The 23,257-nt window shown below is 41.0% G+C and overlaps 1 long non-coding RNA gene across 2 annotated transcripts; it reads left to right on the top strand.

The window, feature by feature from the left end:
• The first annotated feature begins 5,692 nt into the window (after nucleotides 1–5,692).
• Nucleotides 5,693–21,898, top strand: LOC309500427. 2 transcript variants are annotated; one of them, XR_014206576.1, is made up of 7 exons: nucleotides 5,693–5,806; nucleotides 6,127–6,734; nucleotides 6,849–7,382; nucleotides 16,836–17,037; nucleotides 17,226–18,824; nucleotides 18,987–20,577; nucleotides 20,724–21,898. It is a non-coding gene; the product is annotated as an uncharacterized lncRNA (long non-coding RNA). The 2 variants fall into 2 exon arrangements; XR_014206577.1 differs by having other exon boundaries at nucleotides 17,226–20,577.
• The last annotated feature ends 1,359 nt before the right edge of the window (nucleotides 21,899–23,257 follow it).

Below are 23,257 nucleotides of genomic sequence, written 5' to 3'. Positions count from 1 at the left end.
ATGGAAAAGAAATAGACCCATAACAAACAGTTCCTTTCATTTTAATTTGAGGACATTGCAAAAAGGCAAAGATTTTATGCTCAACTGTAGATAATATTCTGATTTCAGTTTCTCCAAGCCAAACAATTGCTAATAATGTTCATCGTTGTCCGAAAACAAATGCTTTCAATGCTCTGAAAAACAAACATGTTCAACTCCTACCATGTCATCCTTCATCAACCACTTAAGATATCTGTCACGAACTGCTCCGAGACACGAAGGTTGAGGATCCAAATGCAGCTTTATTAAGGGGTAATCCAAAGACGAAATCCAATAAACAGGCAAAGGGTCAAAACACAAGTAGACAGTCCAAACAAACAAACAAACAAAACCAAACAGGCAGGGGTCAGAGGCAAGAGAGTAATCCAGGGAACAGGCAAGAAATCCAAAAACCAAGAGATATGAAAACCAGGGAAAATGCTCAGAAGTGCAGTGCAACAACATACAAAACTTCGCAGTGTGTGAATGAGTGAACATGGTATAAATAGGTTGAGACTAACAGGGTGATGAGACACAGGTGAAGAGACACAGGTGAATGCAATCAGAGATGATGAGTCCGGGCAGTGAGTTATGGGAAATGTAGTTAGTGAGTGAATAGGAGAGTCTGGTGTGGAGTGCCCTCTGGTGGTTCTCAAGGGCACTCCAGCTGGTGACCGTTACATAGCCCCCCCTTTAAGGAGCGGATTCCAGACGCTCAAAATTCTCCAGGAGGGAGGTGGAGCGGAGGCGGGCCTGGGGGCGGGATGGCGGGCCAGGCCCGTGCAGCGGAAGAGGACCTGAAGACTCCGGCAGGGCGGAAGGCCAGGGCGGAGCAGGCTCTGCAGGCGACCAGGGCGGAGCAGGCTGTGCAGGCGACCAGGGCGGAGCAGGCTGTGCAGGCGACCAGGGCGGAGCAGGCTGTGCAGGCGACCAGGGCGGAGCAGGCTGTGCAGGCGACCAGGGCGGAGCAGGCTGTGCAGGCGACCAGGGCGGAGCAGGCTGTGCAGGCGACCAGGGCGGAGCAGGGTGGAGACGAGCCTTCAGGCGGCCAGGGAGGAGACGACCTTCCAGGCGACCATGGCACAGGAACAGACACCGGCTCAGGAACAGGAACAGACACAGGGACAGGAACAGACACTGGCTCAGGACCAGACACCGGCTCAGCGGAGACCATCTTGTCCGGAGACACTGGTTCGGCGGTGGCCAACTTGTCCGAAGGCACAGGCGTGGTTTCGGCCATCTTGTCCGAAGACACAGGCGTGGAGTCGGCCATCTTGTCCGAAGACACAGGCGTGGTTTCGGCCATCTTGTCCGAAGACACAGGCGTGGTTTCGGCCATCTTGTCCGAAGACACAGGCGTGGAGTCGGCCATCTTGTCCGAAGACACAGGCGTGGAGTCGGCCATCTTGTCCGAAGACACAGGCGTGGAGTCGGCCATCTTGTCCGAAGACACAGGCGTAGAAAGAGGAAGAGGAACCGATTCAGGCTCAGGATCAGATTCAGGCTCAGGAACAGATTCAGTCTCGGCTGGACGAGACTCTGGATGGGCGGACGTGACGTGAAGCTCTGGCTCGGCAGGACTGACGTGAAGCTCTGGCTCTGGCTCGGCAGGACTGACGTGAAGCTCTGGCTCTGGCTCGGCAGGACTGACGTGAAGCTCTGGCTCTGGCTCGGCATAAGTGACGTGAACAGTCTCTGGATCAGGATCAGCACGCTCTGAGCTTGACGGGACCAGCAGCGAGGGCTTTGAGCTGGGTAGGACCAGCGGCGAAGAGGACTCTGAGCTGGTTAGGACCAGCGATGAAGAGGGCTTTGAACTGGACAGGACCAGCGATGAAGAAGGCTCTGAACTGGACGGAACCAGCGGCGAAGAGGGCTCTGAGCTGGGCAGGACCAGCGGCGAAGAGGGCTCTGAGCTGGACGGCACCAGCGATGAAGAGGGCTCTGTGCTGGACGGGACCAGCAGTGAAGAAGGCTCTGTGCTGGACGGGACCAGTGGTGAAGAGGGCTCTGTGCTGGACGAGACCAGTGGTGAAGGCTCTAGCTTGGCGGGCATGTCGCTTGCTGTCTCAGGCGCGGCGGGCATGACGCTCTCAGTCTCAGGGGCGGCGGGCATGACGCATACTGCCTTGGCTTCGGCAGATTTGGCGTGAAGTGCGGGCTCGGCTGGACTGGCGTGAAGTGCAGGCTCGGCTGGACTGGCGTGACGTGCAGGCTCGGCTGGACTGGCGTGAAGTGCAGGCTCGGCTGGACTGGCGTGAAGTGCAGGCTCTGCCACGGCGGGATGAGGCTCAGGTGTGACTGCGCTGGTGAGCGGTGTTAGCACAGGAGTTGCCAACACTAGAGTGGGCATGACGTGAAGCTCAGGCTCGGCAGATGTGACACCCACAGAAAAAGTTGAGCCACTCAGTTGCAGGGCCAGGTCAACATACTGTTTTAGAGTCCAGCTAGGGTGATAAAGTGGCATTATGGAGCTAAGCGGCTCAGATAGTCCTCCACGAAAAAAGATCATAAGACATAACTCGTCCATACAGGTCAAGTGAGCCAGCTCCAAAAAGTCCATGACGTATACCTCTATTGGTTGGTCTCCCTGACGGAGACGCATGATCTGTGCTGCTGGATTCATGATGGATCTGGGTCTTACTTGGCTGCTGGATCAGTGTTGGCGAAGTTTTCTGTCACGAACTGCTCCGAGACACAAAGGTTGAGGATCCAAATGCAGCTTTATTAAGGGGTAATCCAAAGACGAAATCCAATAAACAGGCAAAGGGTCAAAACACAAGTAGACAGTCCAAACAAACAAACAAACAAAACAAAACAAAACAGGCAGGGGTCAGAGGCAAGAGAGTAATCCAGGGAACAGGCAAGAAATCCAAAAACCAAGAGATATGAAAACCAGGGAAAATGCTCAGAAGTGCAGTGCAACAACATACAAAACTTCACAGTGTGTGAATGAGTGAACATGGTATAAATAGGTTGAGACTAACAGGGTGATGAGACACAGGTGAAGAGACACAGGTGAATGCAATCAGAGATGATGAGTCCGGGCAGTGAGTTATGGGAAATGTAGTTAGTGAGTGAATAGGAGAGTCTGGTGTTGAGTGCCCTCTGGTGGTTCTCAAGGGCACTCCAGCTGGTGACCGTTACAATATCATATCACTCAAACAATGTAAAAGTGTAATAGCCCTAACAATATGTACAGTAGAAAATATAAAAAGAGACAATATCATAAAGTTCATACATTTATAATCTGCCATCTAGTGGTCCATTAGGCTCACGACACTGGGCGGTAAAACTTGTGAAATATGTTTTTGAGGCTTTATAATATCATATCAAACAGTGAAAATGTAAAATATCACTGTCATCAAAGTGGCCAAAAAAAATTAGATTTTAGATATTGCATGTATTCATTTCTGTTCTCCATTTTGGTGGAAGGCCACCAAATATTATTTGTGGTGATATTTATTCTTTTAAAGACTACACAAACATGTTTTATATGAAAACACTGAACATTGAATGAAAGAAAACAAAAGCAAGAACCAGTTCGATATGCATAAAAACATATTTCAGCACATTTCAGCACTTCAATGTAACTGTGATTGTCACTGTGAACATAATTTCTTGGTTTCTGAAATGAATATGTTTTAACTTATGTTTAAATATGTTTAAACTTTTTTGTCTTTCTAAGCTTTCTCTTTGGTCCTGAGTCTGATTTCGAGAAAAGTTCATGAAATGATCATGAGAATGATTCTGCATTTTTATATTTTACCAGCAGGGAGCACCCAGAGTTTTGATCTACAATGAAAGTCGGTTATGATGTGTGAAAGGATACTCAACCCTGATAGTTCAGAGGCTGAACAGACTGTGAGAGCGGGTGTCAGGTCTATGTTTAGCTATTGTTTTAGGTCTTTAGCAGATTGTTTTTGATCAATCATGAGAACTTGGCTGAGGGATATCCTTATTGTTATATTCTGTCTAGGTGATGTAGCACGTTTTTATTAATTTCATTCTTTTAGGAAAATGCTGTTTGAGAATGTGTTGTGAGAGGCAGTATGAGTTAAATAATGTTACAGTATGTGCTCTCCACAGAATGCAGAGGACAACATACTGTACGTCAACCACCAACAATAACTTCAGCTTGCGTTGGAGAGACTGTAACCCTGAAGTGTGAATATAATACAACAGACACAATGCCTGCTTTGCTGTGGTACAGGCAAACTAAGCATTTACCTCCAGAATATATATTAGTAAGACACAATCTTGGAAATGGAAGTAATTCCAAAGACTTCCCCTACAAGCGATTTCAGTCCCTGCTGGATTCTGCAGCAAGAAGAACTACACTGACTGTCCAGAACCTTCATCTGTCTGACTCTTCTGTGTACTTCTGTGCTTTGAGGCCCACTGTGAAAGCAGGATATTGAGTTTTCTAACATAAACCTGAACTTCACAGCCCACATATTACAGTTTGTTGCCACTCTCATTGTCTGTATACACTCTTAAAAAATAAAGGTTCCAAAAGGTTTTTTCTTTCTTTGCAGTGATGCCATTGAAGAACCATTTTTGGTTTCCCAAAGAACCTTTCACTGAACAGTTCTTAAAAGAAGAACTTATTTTGCGAACTGAGCGAAAGTGAGCGAAGTTCCTTTGAGCGAAGACATTTTTAATAATCTGATGAAGCTTTTTTTTTTTTTTTACTGTAAAGTACCTTTTGTGCAATGGAAAGTTTACATGAATGTTTAAGGTTCTTAATGAGACCATCAATGCCAAAAGTGTTCATTTTCAAAAGTGTATGATAAAACACTACTGATAAATATATATATACAGTATATATATATATATATATATATATATATATATATAAACAGTATTTATAAAATGATATATACACTTTTTATACTTAAAATGGTTTAATAAAACAATGGATCATACAATAACAAATAATACATCCAATATATAATTTTATATAAATAATATTATTTATTTTTTTTTAAATCAACACAATATCTTAAGATAATATGGATAATAAATCTTAAAATGTTCTGGATCAGCATAATTACACATAATTGATGAAAATAAAATAGACTTTTCCACAGATTAAAACTTCAGTCTTCTGTCCTACCAATGTGATATAGCCTAAAATGTCAGACAGAGGCCAGTAACGCAACACCAATTTGAAATCTTTCATCGTCTGATTGTGATGTTTTGTTTTGCTACATTAATTTACATAATGCCCTATTTTAAATGAATTGCCCTAACACCTGTGAAGAGATGACTTTAACTATATGATGCAAACTCTGAATCACCAGTGCTAAATTTCTATATAATCATTATTTTCACAACTTGTAATAATGACTTAAATGAGCTCATTGTTTCTGCCATAAATTAATTCATTGTTAGCTAACAGCGTGATTTGTATGTGCTTTGACACAATAACCTCTGATAACAGATCACTCTAGACACATGCATTTTCTGTAAAGCTGCTTTGAAACTATATGTATTGTGAAAAGCACTATACAAAATTTATATGAATTGAACTGAACATTTATTTTAGACCACTGGAGATGACAAGAACATAAATTTAAGAGTTTGTAACAGCCCTATGGAGAGTCTAGCATCTGGTGACACCTGCCAGTGACATCACTGCACTGTGATTGGTTGTTGACAGCACTGACTGGGAGCTTCAGTTGTCTGAAGGATTCTGTTATGGCAGTTCTGCAAAGCTCAATGAGGAAACCATCGTTTAAAACAATGTCTTTCTGTTTGTTAATAGTTTTAATGGCATTTATTGGTAAGATTTCTGTTCTATATCTACATGCATTTACTTTCTTTACACATTAGCAGTGCATATTTGATGCTAACTTTAGTGGCTTTGCAACATTGACATGAATGAACTGAATTAAATCAACAGTGAATTAAATTGAGCTGAATAATGATAATATTGCCTTCTGTAGAGCTGCTTTGTAGCTGAATTGAAGTAATTTAAATTTTACAATGCTGTTATTTTGCTGTTTATTTCTGTAAAGCTGCTTTGAAACTATCTAAAGAGTTTTACAAATAAATGTGACTTGATTTGCTTTCAATTGCTAATTCAACATTCTTCCCATGCAGGTGACAGTATACAAGACACAATTAATCCAACATCTCCGGCTGTCCATACAAAGGTCAAAGAAAAAGTGACTATTTCTTGTGAATACCATTACACCGTGTCAATGAACAATCTACAGTGGTATCGACAACACCTCCACAACACCCCACCGGAATTCCTGATTCTAATCATGGAGTCGGGACAAATGCAGAACGCTACACCTCCTCATCCTCGGCTGACAGCCTCAGTTGATAAAGCAAACAAGATAGTGAATCTGGAAATCTTCCCTGCAGATGTGGCGGATTCTGCAATGTATTACTGTGCACTGCAGCCCACAGTGGCAGGAAACACCATGAACTCCATACAAAAACCTGCTCAAAGCTAAAAGGTTTAGATGTTAGAAACCATGAGACCAGAGAGTCTGCACACACACCACAAGAGGGCAGCACTTTTCACGACTCTCAACAACATAAGCGTGTGTGTGCGCATAAAGCTGAAAGTTGTACTATCAACCACTTGAGACTACACAGAAACAAATCAACACCTCAAGAGATTGTGAAGAGAAGCACACAACTGATCAGTACATTCAGGATGAGGAGATCGCTAGTTCTAATTCTCATTGCTACATCAGGTATTTGAAAGCCTGTAAAATTATGAATTTTTAACATTAATGTATCATTTCAAAGCTTAATAAATCAGAATTTATCACAAAGCTTTCACATAACAATTTTTAATTCCTTTGCAGTTGCTCTTGGTGATCACATTGGACCAGATGAAGCTGTTATTATTAAAAATGAAATGGACCGGGTGACATTAAGTTGCTCATATGAAACAAGCAGTGAAAATGTGGATCTTTATTGGTATAGACAGTTTCCTAACAGTGAGCCACAGTATTTACTGTGGAAAGGTGCGCGATCAAGAGACGGCAGGAGTGATATACCAGATCCTTATTTTGAATCATCTACAACCAGAACATCCACTGAACTGATTATCAAAGCAGTTGCTCTGAAAGATTCAGCTCTCTATTACTGTGCTCTTTGGAAAGACCCAGTGATACAAAGTTTAAGAGAAGCTGTACAAAAACACACATACTTTGAACTCAAAAACATCAAAGTATTAGCCAAACCAAGATGAATTATCAGCCATAACCATTACTGTATGTGGGAACACCTGCGACTGATACGGTAGCCAAAACCAAAAGAATAATAGATTTAATGAAGCAGCATTTGTACTATGAACACAGCAAAGTGTAATCACTCTGGAAGATGTAATCCTTGTGGTTAGTATTAAAGTTTGAACCCACAATAAGCTAAAGGTATGAAACATAAGCTACTAAAACATATAGTGTCGATGTGACACTCACAAAATAAGTTTTGTTGAGATTTTACTTTTGTTTCCTTTCCTTCTATTGCAATAGTATTTTATTTTATTCTGATTTATATAATTGAATATTAATGAGAGAGTACGGAAAAAGCACACAACATGTATTTCCTAAAATGGACACAGGGTGGCAGTAATCGCGAGTAGCGTCACACGGGGACATTTAGCGATGCGCAGAGCAAGATGAGCTCATAATCCAAGTTAATGGAGAATGAGCAACTGTGTTCCTGCGTCACTGATTTCTCTTTAATATTTAATATATTTCCAGGTCAGTTACACACCTTTTATGTGACTCCAGATGTTTATAAGCTTATATAAATCCCCAGTGAAGTGTGCTCCGTAAATTAAAAACATGTCAAATGTGTAAACAGTTAAAATTGACAGTACGCAGTTGAGAAAATGGCGGCCGATGCCCGCAGATTGTCTTTTATTTATTTCTTATGGCTTCAGGGCATTTGTGGGTTATTTCAGCGTGCGTGGAAAACAGCTATATGTGTTAAAAGGGTAAAAAGTTAATGTGAATGTATAGCATAAGACCAGTTACGGATGCAACCATGTTTAAGGGCGCACGTGTGTTAATATTACAATAATACTGAGTAAGTTCATAACACTGAGTGCCAAAGTTATGAGGCAGAGATGTTTATTTTTGAAGTGTGAGTTCTTATAGAGTAAATGTAACAAAACTTAACTGCAAATGAGAAATATCCTGTTGTATAAAGTGAACACTTATAAAATGTACATTTATTACAAAAATACTCTTTTGATAAGAGAACAAAGATGACAGATGTTAAAGAGAAAAGTGCGGATATGATTGATGATAGACCAAAAATGTGATTTAAATGGAAAATGTTTATTTTTGGTTTCATACAAATTTTGATAAGCTAATGTTTGTAAAATATGTGAGTATACATTTATGTGAAAACAGACCTTTCAAGAATATATTGCTTTATGTTATCCAAATGTGGATATAACTTGTGCTTAAATGCAAAACAGACAAAAATAACAGGAAACAACTCATGATTGCAGATACAAAGTTAAATTGAAGTTGAGAATAAATGATAATCCAAGTTAATGGAGAATGAGCAACTGTGTTCCTGCGTCACTGATTTCTCTTTAATATTTAATATATTTCCAGAGCACTTCGACCAGAAGTATCTATACATCTGCTAGCGGATCCCTGGCTGGGACCCGTTACAGATTCTTGGGGGCTCGTCCGGGATCCTTCGGCGCCACCTAGCGGAGCGGGAGCCGAATGATGACAACGCTGACCAGTGATTAACCCTGTCCAGCCGTTGAACTGCGAACGAGTGGAGGTCTACGATCCGGAGCTGACTGCATCATCGCCGAATTGTGTTGCTAGCCGTGGGGAGACGAGAAGCCATCATGTCGCGTGGTGGGAGGAAAAGCCTAGTGTGGGACATTAGGAAAAGCTTACTCACCCTGTCAGCTGGAGAGCTTCTTCAGGTCGCCAGAGCGGTGGAGCCAGTGTCGAGCGAGGACCAGTCAGAGCTTGTGGAGGGAGACGAGGAAGGATGTTACGATTACATCAACTCGTTCATGTACAGTAAGCAGTTACTTGACACGGAGGACGAGGGAATGGTTCAGTTGTTGATATTGAAAGACGCTATTGACGATGTGGTGAAATGTCGTGATGATGATGTGTCGATGTCAAATGTAAAAGGTGGTTCTGAGTTACATACTGAGCAGGGTTGGGGTAAGCTAGATGACCGTGTTGATTTTATTGAAGGTTCAGTCATTACCCAAACAGCCCCTGAAAACACCACAGACACCCACAAACAGAGCCACCACACATTCAACTTAGCTAGTGCTGCGTCACCTAGTGATATTGCTGAACTAGATTCAGGCCCAATAGGAGCAGCCATGTTAAATACACCTGACCCAGCTAACGCTGAGTTACTTAAAGTGCTAGCTAGCTATGAAGAGGTTAGTAAGAAACTCATGCAGTGCTTACCAACACATGCTGTATCGCCACAGGCACAGTTAACCCAATCCTCAGGCCCTCTTCAACAGCAAGACAGAAAACCACCGAGTGAACTTGTCTCTCAGTCAACGCGTGAGGGGATGGTGTCCTTAAGGGAACTCAGCTACCTGCCTCGGAGAGAGTTCAAAGTGCAAGGCGGACAGATCGGTGACCAATCTTCAGACATTAGCTACAATAATGTCTGTAGACAAATTGATGATGGAATCAAAGAAGGATTCCCTGATTCAGAGATTGTTCGTGGTGTGCTGAGAATCATGAAACCAGGCATATTCAAAGAAATGTTGATAAACAAAGACGACATGACAGTGACTGAACTCAAGGGGTTTCTTCAAACTCACCTAAGAGAAAAAAACAGCACAGAGTTATTTCAAGAGTTGATGTGCACGAAGCAAGACGAGAACGAGACACCACAACAGTTCCTTTATCGTGTGATCGGTCTAAAACAACGTGTTCTATTGACATCAAGATTAGCTGATACTGACATCAAGTACACTACAGCTACAGTGCAAGATGTTTTCCTACATACAGTGTACCAAGGCTTTGGGCACAAGCACACCGACATACGCAGAGAACTCAAACCGTTGTTGGCAAACAGAGAGATCACTGACGATATGATTCTGCGTCATGTGATGAAAATCACTAGTGAGGAAAATGAGCGAATGAAAAGACTGGGTCCTTCACGCCGACAAACCGTAACCAATGTACACAGTACACAGCTTGTGTCGGAGGTGGTGAAGACAACTAGCACAAAGTCAGAGAGTGCAGCGTCCAAGTCAAATCAAACAAAGCCAGATCCTCTGAAAGATCTCTCGACCAAAGTAGAGGAACTCACTAAGCTGGTTGAAGCCATGCAAAAACAAAACCAACAACAGCTAACTCACAATGGGCGTGAGTACAGTCAAAATAGGACACCATCAAAACGTGGAAAACCCTATGGTTGTCCAAGCTGCGTGGAACAAGACAGACAAGACTGTAAACACTGCTTCGCATGCGGGGAGGAAGGACACCGTGCAGCAGGCTGTTTAAAACGACCAAAGAGACAGGGAAACTCCATTCGGGCACTGGAGAGGGACATCTAGTGGCCGGGTCTGGAGATAAGTCCCAACCAGAAAGTGAGGTCAGCAATGACAAAACACGCCTCTCCTCACCCTCAACCCCAGTAACGAGAAGCACATTAAGTCACTGTAACCAAGTAGCTCAGCTCCCTCCCCAGTCACCACGTGTAGCTAAAGCTAGAGCGGTTGCTAGCCTAATTGGGAAAAAGGCCCTAGTTCAGAGCTATCTAAATGGTTTAGCAGTCACTTCTTTGCTCGACTCTGGGTCACAAGTCAGTATAGTCAGCCGTGCCTGGAAAGAAGAGTACCTACCTGACCTCAGTATTCACTCAGTTTCAGAGATCTTAGGGGAGGAGGAATTGAAGGTTATAGCAGCAAATGGTAGTCTCATTCCCTATGAAGGGTGGGTAGCGATTACAGTGAACTTGCCAGGGAATTTGGACCCCAACCTGTCCATTAGTGTTCCATTTCTCATCAGCAGTTACCTCATGGATAAACCACTGATTGGCTTTAACGTTTTGGAAGTACTCATTTGTGGCAAACCGGAGAGGCTAGTGCCAGTACTCGCTAACTTGCTTAGCAACGCCATATCTGTTCCCAAAGAAACAGCTGAAGCTCTCGTCAACTTTATTCAGACAGCAAAGCCATTCACACAACAGGGACGCATACGGACAGGGGCCAAGGATATTGTTCTCCCAGCTGGTCAAGTGTCGTGGGTGAGGTGTCGGGTTCCGCCAAACATGGACGCCTCCACCCGACTAATGTTGTTCGAGACAGATGAAGATAGCTTATCTCCTGGACAGTGGGATACATGGCCAGGGTTGTTTGAAATCCAGAACCCGACAAAGCCCTATGTCACCATCCCAATTGGTAATAACACCAACCATGACATCACAATACCACGTAGAACAGCTTTAGGGATCCTGCAGCGTGTTGAAAATGTGGTGGAGGGAGATATCCTGGACAGGTCACAGCCTGCAGCGACTATCAGTCAGGTCACCACCACTCAAGACAGCAACTCAGACTCACCACTGTGGGACCCACCTGTAAGCCTTGACCATCTGGAGGAAGAACAGCAAGAGGCTGCTAGAAAGATGCTTCACGAGGAGTCAAACGCCTTTGCAAGAGACGGAAATGACCTTGGCTGTATCCCAAACCTACAGATGGTGATCAATCTCAACGACGATATTCCGGTGCAAAGAGCATACACATCCATTCCCAAACCTTTGTTTAAAGAAGTGAAAGAATACATTCAAGATCTTCTTGTGAAGGGTTGGATAGTGAAATCTAAGTCTGCCTATTCTGCACCAGTGGTGTGTGTACGGAAGAAAGACGGCACACTTCGTCTTTGCATAGACTATCGTCTTCTGAATCAAAAGACCGTACCCGACAGACATCCCCTGCCACGAATACGGGATTTGATAGACACGCTAGGAGGATATTCCATGTTCAGCATACTGGACCAAGGTAAAGCTTACCACCAGGGGTTCATGGCAGAAGGGTCACGTCATCTCACAGCCTTCATCACCCCCTGGGGTCTTTACGAATGGGTAAGGATTCCGTTTGGACTATCTAATGCACCCGCAGCGTTTCAAAGGAGCATGGAGGAAATGTTAGGCTCTCTGAGAGATGAGTGCTGCATCCCGTACCTGGATGATCTTCTGTGCTACTCTAGATCTTTCAGTGACCATGTGGACGTGATCCGCAAAGTCCTCAGAGCGCTGCAGCATCATGGAGTGAAGCTACGAGCAGAGAAGTGCGAAATGTTCCAGAAGGAGGTTCGCTATGTTGGACGCTTGGTATCGGCTGAGGGAGTTCGAATTGACCCTAAAGACCTCGAGGCAGTGATGGCTTTAAAAACCAAAACACCCCAAACAGTTGGTGACCTCCGACGGGTTCTCGGCTTTCTGAGTTACTATCGTTCCTACATACAGGATTTCGCCAAAATAGCAAAGCCGTTGTATGAATTGCTACAAGTGAAGTCCTCCATGCCCCAACCTCTTCCACATCACCACAAGTCCAAGGGTCCACAACTTCCGTCCAAAACACCCATCTTATGGACAGGTGAGCATCAGAGTACTTTGGAAAGACTTGTTAGTATGCTGACCAAACCTCCAGTACTGGCATACCCTAACTTCGAGGAACCATTCGTCTTACACACGGATGCATCGGAGAAAGGACTCGGTGCAATCCTCTATCAACGACAAGATGGGAAGATGCGAGTCATCGGATATGGATCACGAACTCTGACACCGGCGGAGAAGAATTACCGGCTTCACAGCGGAAAACTCGAGTTCCTTGCTCTGAAGTGGGCAGTGTGTGAGAAATTTAGAGACTATCTCTTCTATGCTCCACATTTCACCATTTACACTGACAACAATCCGCTTACTTATGTCATGAGCACTGCGAAACTCAATGCAGTTGGACATCGCTGGGTTGGAGAATTGTCAGAGTTCCACTTCAATATTAAATACAGACCTGGGAAAAACAATATAGATGCCGACACGCTCTCACGCATCCCACTAGATATTGACAACTATGTAGCTACATGCACGGAGGAGCTGTCTCAGGAGGTGCTGCATGCGACTTGGGAAGGGGGTCGAGCAGCCCAAAAGAAAGATGTAGCATGGATAGCTGCACTTTACACCTCCTCGGCTGATGTGATACCACAGCCTCATTCACTCTTGCCCGAAATAAGCCATGAAGAGCTGGCAAAAGCCCAACGAGAGGACCCTGGAATAGGGGAAATAATGAGATTGAAAGAGGCAAATAATGTTCTTACTGATGAGGTAAGAAGTTCAGTAAGTGGGCTCACTCGCAAGCTTCTTCATGAGTGGAATCAACTACATGTGGAGAATGGAGTCCTGTACCGCCAAACATCAGAGCGAAAACAGTTAGTCTTACCTACCAAGTATCGGCCGGTTGCCCTAAAGCATCTCCATGACAACATGGGACACGTTGGCACTGAACGTGTGCTTCATCTCGCCAGAGAACGTTTCTATTGGCCACACATGAAGAGGTGTATAGAGGAGTATGTCACCAGGAAATGCAGCTGTATAAAGCAAAAGAAACCCACCACACATGTACGTGCGCCAATGGGTGGTCTGACTTCTACTTCCCCTCTTGATCTGGTTTGCATAGACTACCTACATCTGGAAAAAAGCAAAGGAGGCTATGAGTACATTCTGGTAGTAATAGACCACTTTACCAGATTTGCCCAGGCTTACCCCACCAAAAACAAATCAGGACAAACTGCAGCTGAACGGATATACAATGACTACATACCTCGTTTGGGTTATCCAAATCGTCTCCACCATGATCAAGGACGTGAGTTCGAGAACAATCTGTTTCGCACTCTTGGACGGCTGTCAGGGGTCGGACACTCACGAACATCTCCATACCACCCACAGTGTAACCCTGCTGAGAGGTTCAACCGTACACTGCTGCAAATGTTACGGACATTGACAGACAGAGAAAAGGAGAGATGGAAAGAACATTTGCCACAAATGATACATGCATATAACTGTACTCGCCACGAGTCCACCGGATACTCACCTCATTACCTGCTGTATGGGCAACACCCCCGTCTCCCCGTGGATCTCTTGTTTGGATTATTGGGAAACAATGAATCAGTGACACACAAAGGATATGTGGATAAATGGTCAAAAAGGATGACGGAAGCGTATAAGATTGCCAACAAATCCAGCCTGTCATCAAGTGCAAAGAACAAGTCCTACTATGATCAAAAGGTGAGGGGCGTGGTCCTTAAACCAGGAGATCGAGTACTGGTCCGAAACATGGGTGAGCGAGGTGGACCCGGCAAGCTACGCTCATACTGGGAGAAGAGGATCTATGTGGTGAAGGAGCAAATCTCAGACAATCCGGTGTATGTCATTCATCCTGAGGGAGACTCAAATACAAAGAACAGAACCATACACAGAAACTTGCTGCTGTTAGTGAATGACTTGCCTGTTGAAAACCCGGCACAGCCAGCTGACTCTGTTGTAACCCCCCGTCAGAGGCAAAAGCAGCCTCAACAGAAGGTAAACTCTGCTGACAAGGATGGGATATCGGACACTGATGAGGAGGATGAGTGGATAGGAGGTTATTGGCTGAGAACACCTGTAGTCAGGAAGGAAAATGATCAAGTTGGACATGACAGATCAGCGGCCTCTGGGAGAGAGCAAAGTACGGTGCCAAAGTCATCTCCTACAACAGTGCCTGGTCGGACTCCAAAGAAACTGACCATGACCCACAAAGAATGTCCAGATACATTACTGATGAGGGAAACCGAACCGATGGACGCATACTTACCAGATGGACGAGAGACACCTGTAAGAGACTACATACACACGGGTGAGGCAACCCTACCTGGAAGAGAGCACAAACAAAAAAATCCTGAAAAACAGGATAAACAAAGCTCAATGGATAGAGAAGTGGAAGTAGTGGGAGAGGAATCACAGACAAGTGAACAACTTGAGAATACTTACCTATCTCAGCTTGAAGAGACAAATGGACATGAGGAGCAAGTACAAGAGGAAAGACAGAGTTCTCCCTCTACTATGGCTTGGCCTGCAGAAGAGACACACAGAGAGGTTAGGAGGTCAGCCAGAGAGAGAAGGCCGAGGCCGATATTCACTTATGAGTCACTGGGCCAACCCTCATTACAAACCCATGCAGAGTCTATTTCCTCACAGTCTACCTCACCCCCCCTACCTTTCATGCCACATATGCATAGCCAGTTCATTTTACCTACTGCTTATACACCTCATATGTACATGCCTTATACATATTACATGCCCGTTACTACACACGTTTACTAGACAACAAACAGAGTAGGAGTGTTAGTTTTGTTTTCATGGGAAAATGTCAGGAGCCATTTTTGTTTGTCGGGGTGGATGTGACACTCACAAAATAAGTTTTGTTGAGATTTTACTTTTGTTTCCTTTCCTTCTATTGCAATAGTATTTTATTTTATTCTGATTTATATAATTGAATATTAATGAGAGAGTACGGAAAAAGCACACAACATGTATTTCCTAAAATGGACACAGGGTGGCAGTAATCGCGAGTAGCGTCACACGGGGACATTTAGCGATGCGCAGAGCAAGATGAGCTCATAATCCAAGTTAATGGAGAATGAGCAACTGTGTTCCTGCGTCACTGATTTCTCTTTAATATTTAATATATTTCCAGGTCAGTTACACACCTTTTATGTGACTCCAGATGTTTATAAGCTTATATAAATCCCCAGTGAAGTGTGCTCCGTAAATTAAAAACATGTCAAATGTGTAAACAGTTAAAATTGACAGTACGCAGTTGAGAAAATGGCGGCCGATGCCCGCAGATTGTCTTTTATTTATTTCTTATGGCTTCAGGGCATTTGTGGGTTATTTCAGCGTGCGTGGAAAACAGCTATATGTGTTAAAAGGGTAAAAAGTTAATGTGAATGTATAGCATAAGACCAGTTACGGATGCAACCATGTTTAAGGGCGCACGTGTGTTAATATTACAATAATACTGAGTAAGTTCATAACACTGAGTGCCAAAGTTATGAGGCAGAGATGTTTATTTTTGAAGTGTGAGTTCTTATAGAGTAAATGTAACAAAACTTAACTGCAAATGAGAAATATCCTGTTGTATAAAGTGAACACTTATAAAATGTACATTTATTACAAAAATACTCTTTTGATAAGAGAACAAAGATGACAGATGTTAAAGAGAAAAGTGCGGATATGATTGATGATAGACCAAAAATGTGATTTAAATGGAAAATGTTTATTTTTGGTTTCATACAAATTTTGATAAGCTAATGTTTGTAAAATATGTGAGTATACATTTATGTGAAAACAGACCTTTCAAGAATATATTGCTTTATGTTATCCAAATGTGGATATAACTTGTGCTTAAATGCAAAACAGACAAAAATAACAGGAAACAACTCATGATTGCAGATACAAAGTTAAATTGAAGTTGAGAATAAATGATAATCCAAGTTAATGGAGAATGAGCAACTGTGTTCCTGCGTCACTGATTTCTCTTTAATATTTAATATATTTCCAGAGCACTTCGACCAGAAGTATCTATACATCTGCTAGCGGATCCCTGGCTGGGACCCGTTACATCTGTCTCCTGAGGTTAGTCATATTATGTTTCAAAATTTAAGACTAGATATCCTATTTTGCATATAAGTTTGGGCTTTGAGTTGTGTTTGTTTGCTGTAAGTTCGGTATAAAATAAATAAAATCAAAATGTTCACCTTAAATTTCTAAAGTTTGTTCTGTTAATAATTTAGGGGCTGTCTTCAAAAGCTGGACCCCCAACTCCTAAAACATGTGTGTTTGGGGTCAGAAGGAGGGGCTTTAGTGCTTTGACACCATCTAGGCCATCCTGAGGATGTGGTTTTGAAATAGATTAGCTACAAACTGAGCTGTCAGTCAGAGCATCGGCCTGAACAATGTTACTCTGTTTACTTAGCTTTCTTTCTACATTCGGAGGTGAGTAGCTCAATATTTGATTATATTTAATAACTTCCATTTTGCAACCACAAACTTTTCAGATTTTTCATTATGAGATCTTTATAATCCCTGCATGTACAATAAATCCTCCAGAGGTCAGGTTCACAAAGATCAGCCAAAATGCAAGACCATAATGAACCTTACAAATACTAATTTCTCTTTTTCAGCTGGCAGTTGTGAAGATGTCATCACTCCTGTCCAAACTGAGGTTTATAGGGAGAGTGGGGATAAAGTCACGTTGTCTTGCAACTACTCTTCAGCCCTTTCTTTGTACTGGTATCGTCAATATCCAAGGTCAAGTCCACATTTCCTTCTTCTGATCCTGCAAAACAGAGGGGAGTCTGAAATCATGCAGTCTGGCATGTCAGGGAAATTAAATGAAAAGAAAACCTCTATGGATCTGGAGATCTCCTCTGTGAAAGTATCCGACTCTGCAGTGTACTTCTGTGCGTTGAAGCCCACAGTGAGAGGAAACCCGTCAGCGCCGTACAAAAACCTGAATCTGGCTTGACAAAGTGTTTTTAAGAACTGAAAAATATACTAATACTATACAAACACTGAATCCTCTTGATTTAAAATTTTTACCACATCTGTTCTGAATCACAATAGTACTATTTGGGGAACATTTTACAATAAGGTTCCATTTATTAACTTTAGTTATCCACATTTTTTAACGAACTATAAAGTACTTCTAAAGCATTTATTAATCTTGTTTCAGCATTTACCAATACATTATTAAAATCAAAAGTTGAATCTGGTAATATTATGTAATGGACCTGAGCTAACATGAACAATGAACAGTAGTATTTAATTAACGTTAAAAAAAGATTAATAACTTAACAAATGTATTGCTATTTTTTTTTCTTTTTGTTTTTTTAGTTACTGCATTAATGCATGTTAACTATAATGAGAGCTTATTGTAAAGTGTTACCATTTTTTTAATCTATTCAATATTTAGTGGTGAAATTGGGTAGACCGAAGTGAATTAATTGCCAGTATTGTATTAGATTAAAATGATGTAAAGAGAATCATTACCGAAGACCATTTGTTTGTGTATTTTTTTAAGAGAGGTCAAAATGTATTGACTTTAAACTAGGGGTGCAACGATACCCTCATGTCACGATTCAATACATATCACGATACTGAACTCACTATACGACATTCTTACGATACGATATTATTTCGATACTCCAAGACATAATAAAAGGTAAACAAAATATTTACTGTTGATTAAAATGCTAAATTTTATATTACATTGTGGGTGTAAATGAATAGGCTTGGACTTGGTGCAGCTCCCAATGCCATAACGGATAATAGTGACACCAAAATAAAAATATTCATGATTCTGAAGCTGAAAATACAGAATTATTTTAGACAAATATGCTTGCGCTCTGTCACTGATTAGATATTTTAAAATAATGTAGGCCAGTTTTTACTGGTAACATAGACATTTTGTATTTTCAGGACCCACAAATATTCCCCCATTGCATTATTATATATTATATTCAACATTATATAGCAGTATAATGTACTGACACTAGATTTAGATTTTCTTCTCACACAGTAATTTAGATTTTGGGTGAACTATCCACAATACATATTGTCACTATCTATGATACACATTGTTGCATTTTTGTATTGTATTTGTATTGTATTGTATTTTGTATCGTATTGTATACGATTTACACCCCACTTAAAAACGAATTGTTTCGCTGTTAATTTCTAATCATTTCTTCATTCTAATTTTGGTTCTTCATATACTGTAGGTGAGTATTGATTAATTTCTCTGAATTAATTACTTCAATTATATAATAATTGTATTGATCAGAATTGCTTTTAACAGATATTTAAATTAATAAATATGCTTCTTATTTTACTGTGCAATTTTACATCTTGTTTGTTTCATTTTATTTCATTGTTTCTCACAGGGAACGTCCTGACAAACATGATAACGTCTCATGACTCACAAAAACAAGTTTTAGAAGGTGAAAGCGTAAAACTCACATGTAACTACAGTGGAGTACCTGATACTCTCCAGTGGTACATTGAATATCCCGGATCTACACCAAAGTTCCTCCTCTACATCTATGAAAGTGGCTTGATAAGTGAAAACATACCAGAGCGTTTAACGCCAAGAATTAATAAAAATACAAAATGTGTGGATCTGGAGATCTCCTCTGCTACAGTATCAGACTCTCCTCTGTATTACTGCGCTCTGAAGCCCACAGTGACAACTATACGCTGTACAAAAACTTCAAACAGAGAGAAATGTATTTAACAAGTGGAGCACTGTAGCCTACTCCATATTTTTAAACAAAATAGATAAACATGTTTCTCTGAAAAAAACTCTCATTATTTTATATTACACAATTTCGTGTTTTGCATAACCACTGTTAAATCAATTTAGTTGAATTTGTGCATTGCTGTGCTTTCATTTTTTTTTTGTTTTTTTTTTTGATTGATTGATTTTATTGTACAAAGTAAAATGTTGTAAAGCTGCATCTCCTAATCATATAAGTTTAGGTTGTCACTCTGCTGCTTCTTGTTCAAGAATAACTTATTTTTAGCACAGTTCTAGTTAGAACTGATATCCATCTCTGTCTATATAGTGCTGTCTTTGAAGAGCAGAGAAGTCACCAAACCTGATTTGGGTTACAGATAAATTAGGACATGATGAGTTTTGGGTAACACCTGCAGGTGTCTGAAACTAAAATAGACATGTACGTTAACGCTATACATCCGCTATATTTAAAAAAAAAGATAACTTGAGATAACGTGATTAGAAATGTACTTACAATTTTTTTAAGAAAAACATTAACTACTGTCAAAAATCTAAAAATATTGAATATATATATAATAGCAAAAAAAATAAAAATTGTTTTGTTTGTCAAATTTTGGTTGAAAAGTAATTAAGAAAGCTAATTAGCTAATACTCGGATCTATAGCATGATCTAAAGCATATAGTTATTACTACAATAAGGAATTTATTTGGTTAAAAATCAGTGATGGTGTCTAATTTCACTGGGGAAAAAATAGCTCTATTTAAATGTCTTCTGTAGTTTTACTTTGATCTCAAAACAAAATAAATGAAAACCCAAAACAAGCACTTATGTAAATCAGAATGTTTGTGGTTTGACATTTTATATCAGTTTTATGTTTGTCTATTTTTTTTGCAGCAGTGCTAAATTTACATTGTTCAACTCTCATCAGAACCTTTTTAAGAAGAACGGAATGTGATGTAAAAAAAACAAAACAAAACAAAAAAACCCTGTATACTTCAAAATTTTTAGCATTGGTTTCACAAAGTGAATAAAATCATGCATTCTTTTCTCATAGTTTCTCTCCCATTCATTTCTCCTGGCCAATTTCATTTAAATATTGAACCGTCAGATGATGAGATGTGTGGGTGGAGCTTTCAGAGACATTCAAGAGAAATTGTCTTTTCTCAATATTCATTTGTGATTTACAGTGCATCCATGATGTTCCTGTGCTCTCTGCTTCTGCTGACAGTAATACAGGGTATGTAAGAGACCGGTTTAAATATAAATATATTTAGAATTATGCACCTGTTAATGTCAAATATCTGATTTTGCGATTCGCCAATTTTCCATGACTTTTGACAATTATCATTATTTTTGATGAATATGTTCTACACATTTTTGCAGATGAATGTTTTGCACAGACAATAACACCACTGCAGGGCAGAACACAAGTTACTGAGGGGGAAACAGTCATTCTCTCATGCAAATATGATGTCAGTGTACAGAATATACTTTGGTATCGAAAATATCCTGGATCAGGACTGGAATTTCTGCTCATTGTCGTTGAGTCATCCAAGAAGACTGTAATATATGCAGATCGCCCAATTCCTAGACTGGATGGCAACATGAACATGGGAGATAAGAAAGTGGATCTGGAGATCTCCTCTGCTACAGTATCAGACTCTGCTCTGTATTACTGCGCTCTGAGGCCCACAGTGACAGAAAACACAACAACACTGTACAAAAACCTCCAACCACACTCCATATGCAATAAATGAATAATTAAATCACTTTCAAACCATTTCTATCTTCTTCTAATTAAACTTCAAAGAACTATAATTCAAAGAGCTTTACAGAAAGGAATTAAAAGAAAAGCAAAAGAAAAGCAAAGAAAATTAAAACAGTTATAAAAGAAATTAAAAGAGATATATGATACAGTTATAAAATTAATTAAAAGAGTAAAAAGATAGATAAACTTCACCGGCGTATCATATTTTTCACAACTCCCAGTTTTACTCTGAGATTTTCCCATGGTTATTATGATTTTGGCGCGCCTAAGACATCTATTGGAAGTCTCCGATGGACCCGATTTTCCCCTAAAATCGGACAGGAGGAGCTCTAGGACTGACTCACGGGGTAACCTCGGGCTCACTGCCCCATCAGTCCGCACCCCAAAAACTCATTTGTTCGGAAGCTCTAGGAATGGAATCAATCCAGTCCGCACCCCACAGAATCTCGAATTTAATTACACATCAAACTCACTACTCCACCACAGACTCTACAGATTATTGTTTTAGTGCAGGAACTATTTATTATTTCCTTATATACTATCAAATATATTATACAATAGTTTGCCTTCTCTAAAATAGAAATGCTTGCTAACTAAATGAGATTAAAGCATTTAACAGTTACATGCAGTCGAATCTTTGTTATATTAGTATATGAACTGTAAAGTGCAATTAACAATTTATCAAATAAACAAAACAATAAATAAACTTATATAAACCATAACCACTACACAGTATGCACTGTAATGTGATGTAATATGCTGTACTAACTGGAGTCAGCAAATTTTCTGGTCCTTTAAAAGCATAAAAATGAGAAAGTTCAAATATGCACAAATATTTTACTGAAATGTTTTTTCAACAGGCCAGTGTGAAATTTCGACAGTCCAGAAGTGGGCGCTCTTCAACCAAAAATGAACCAAATCTTCAAAGGCACATAAGAGGAGGAGATACAAGGTAATTACTTCAGACATGCAGAGGTTTCAAAGATTGTTCATCATAGTGGCTCATTTGTTCCTCATCAGAAATGATATCCCTTTTTTGTCTATGGCTTATCCCAATCTTAACAGGTAAGATAAATGCAATTAATCAAATAAGCATAACTGAGAAGAGAAAATTCACAGTATACTTCACTTCATCTCCATTCATTATTCCTATCTTTCTTCCCCTCTTTCTCTTAGGGGATGCTTCTAGTGAGGGAATAGCACCAGTCTCTCCTAATGAATTTGTCTCAGAAGGAAAAACAATCACCCTGTCCTGCAATTACACTGGATCAGCTGCTACAGATGCTCTCCATTGGTATCGTCAATACCCGAGATCCAGGCCAGACTTCCTGTTTCTGGTTAATGAAGCTAAATTTAAGCAATCAGCTGACCCTCCAATTCCAGGAATATCTGCTAGATTAAATGAGGAGAAGAATCGTGTGGATCTGGAGATCACTGGCACTGCATTAACTGATTCTGCTCTGTATTACTGCGCCCTGCAGCCCACAGTGACAGGAAACATACATGCACTGTACAAAAATGAGACACATTGAAAATAGAGGCTGGAATTTGTGTTTATTGTCTCTACTCAATGGCTGGAAGTATTGAATGATTATCCATGTTTGCATTCAAGCATTTTGATCTAGCAACTTTAAAGGTAGGGTTGGCAATTTTAGGAGTGGCTAGCAATAGCAAGCTAGCTTTGGAAGCATGAGATACAGCCCCTTACTTCAGAGCATCTACAAAGCCACGTCTCCAAAAGACATGAACGCACAGCAGATTCTGCAAAGCGTCACGAGACGGCGTTAAATGACTTCATAACATTACAATACTAATGAACGAAAGCAACTTACAGAGCTCTTACTTGTACCACCTGACTGCTGCAGAGTAATTTCAGCATTGATAGTGTTGACATAGAGACACATAAATCTGAGTATGAGCTCCGGGTAGAACGTCACTGGTTGCCATCTCGTAATTATGGTTATGACATGGCGTGAACAGTATAAGCTCATTGTTTTGGAACAGGAGGAACTGTAGAAGGCGCCTGCTGTTTGTTTATGGCACTTTGTGACTGACTGTCTACAACTGTGCATCGCTTTACGGAACGTGCTGATGATGTGTAATGTCTGCGCGAGCAGGGTGCAGGGAGGTATGAAAATACATACACATA

Source organism: Leuciscus leuciscus (genome assembly GCF_965113295.1).
Source record: "Leuciscus leuciscus genome assembly, chromosome: 6".
NCBI classification, from domain to species: Eukaryota; Metazoa; Chordata; class Actinopteri; order Cypriniformes; family Leuciscidae; genus Leuciscus; species Leuciscus leuciscus.
The sequence above is the reverse complement of the archived record's forward strand: the minus strand, read 5'-3'. Positions and strand labels throughout refer to the sequence as shown.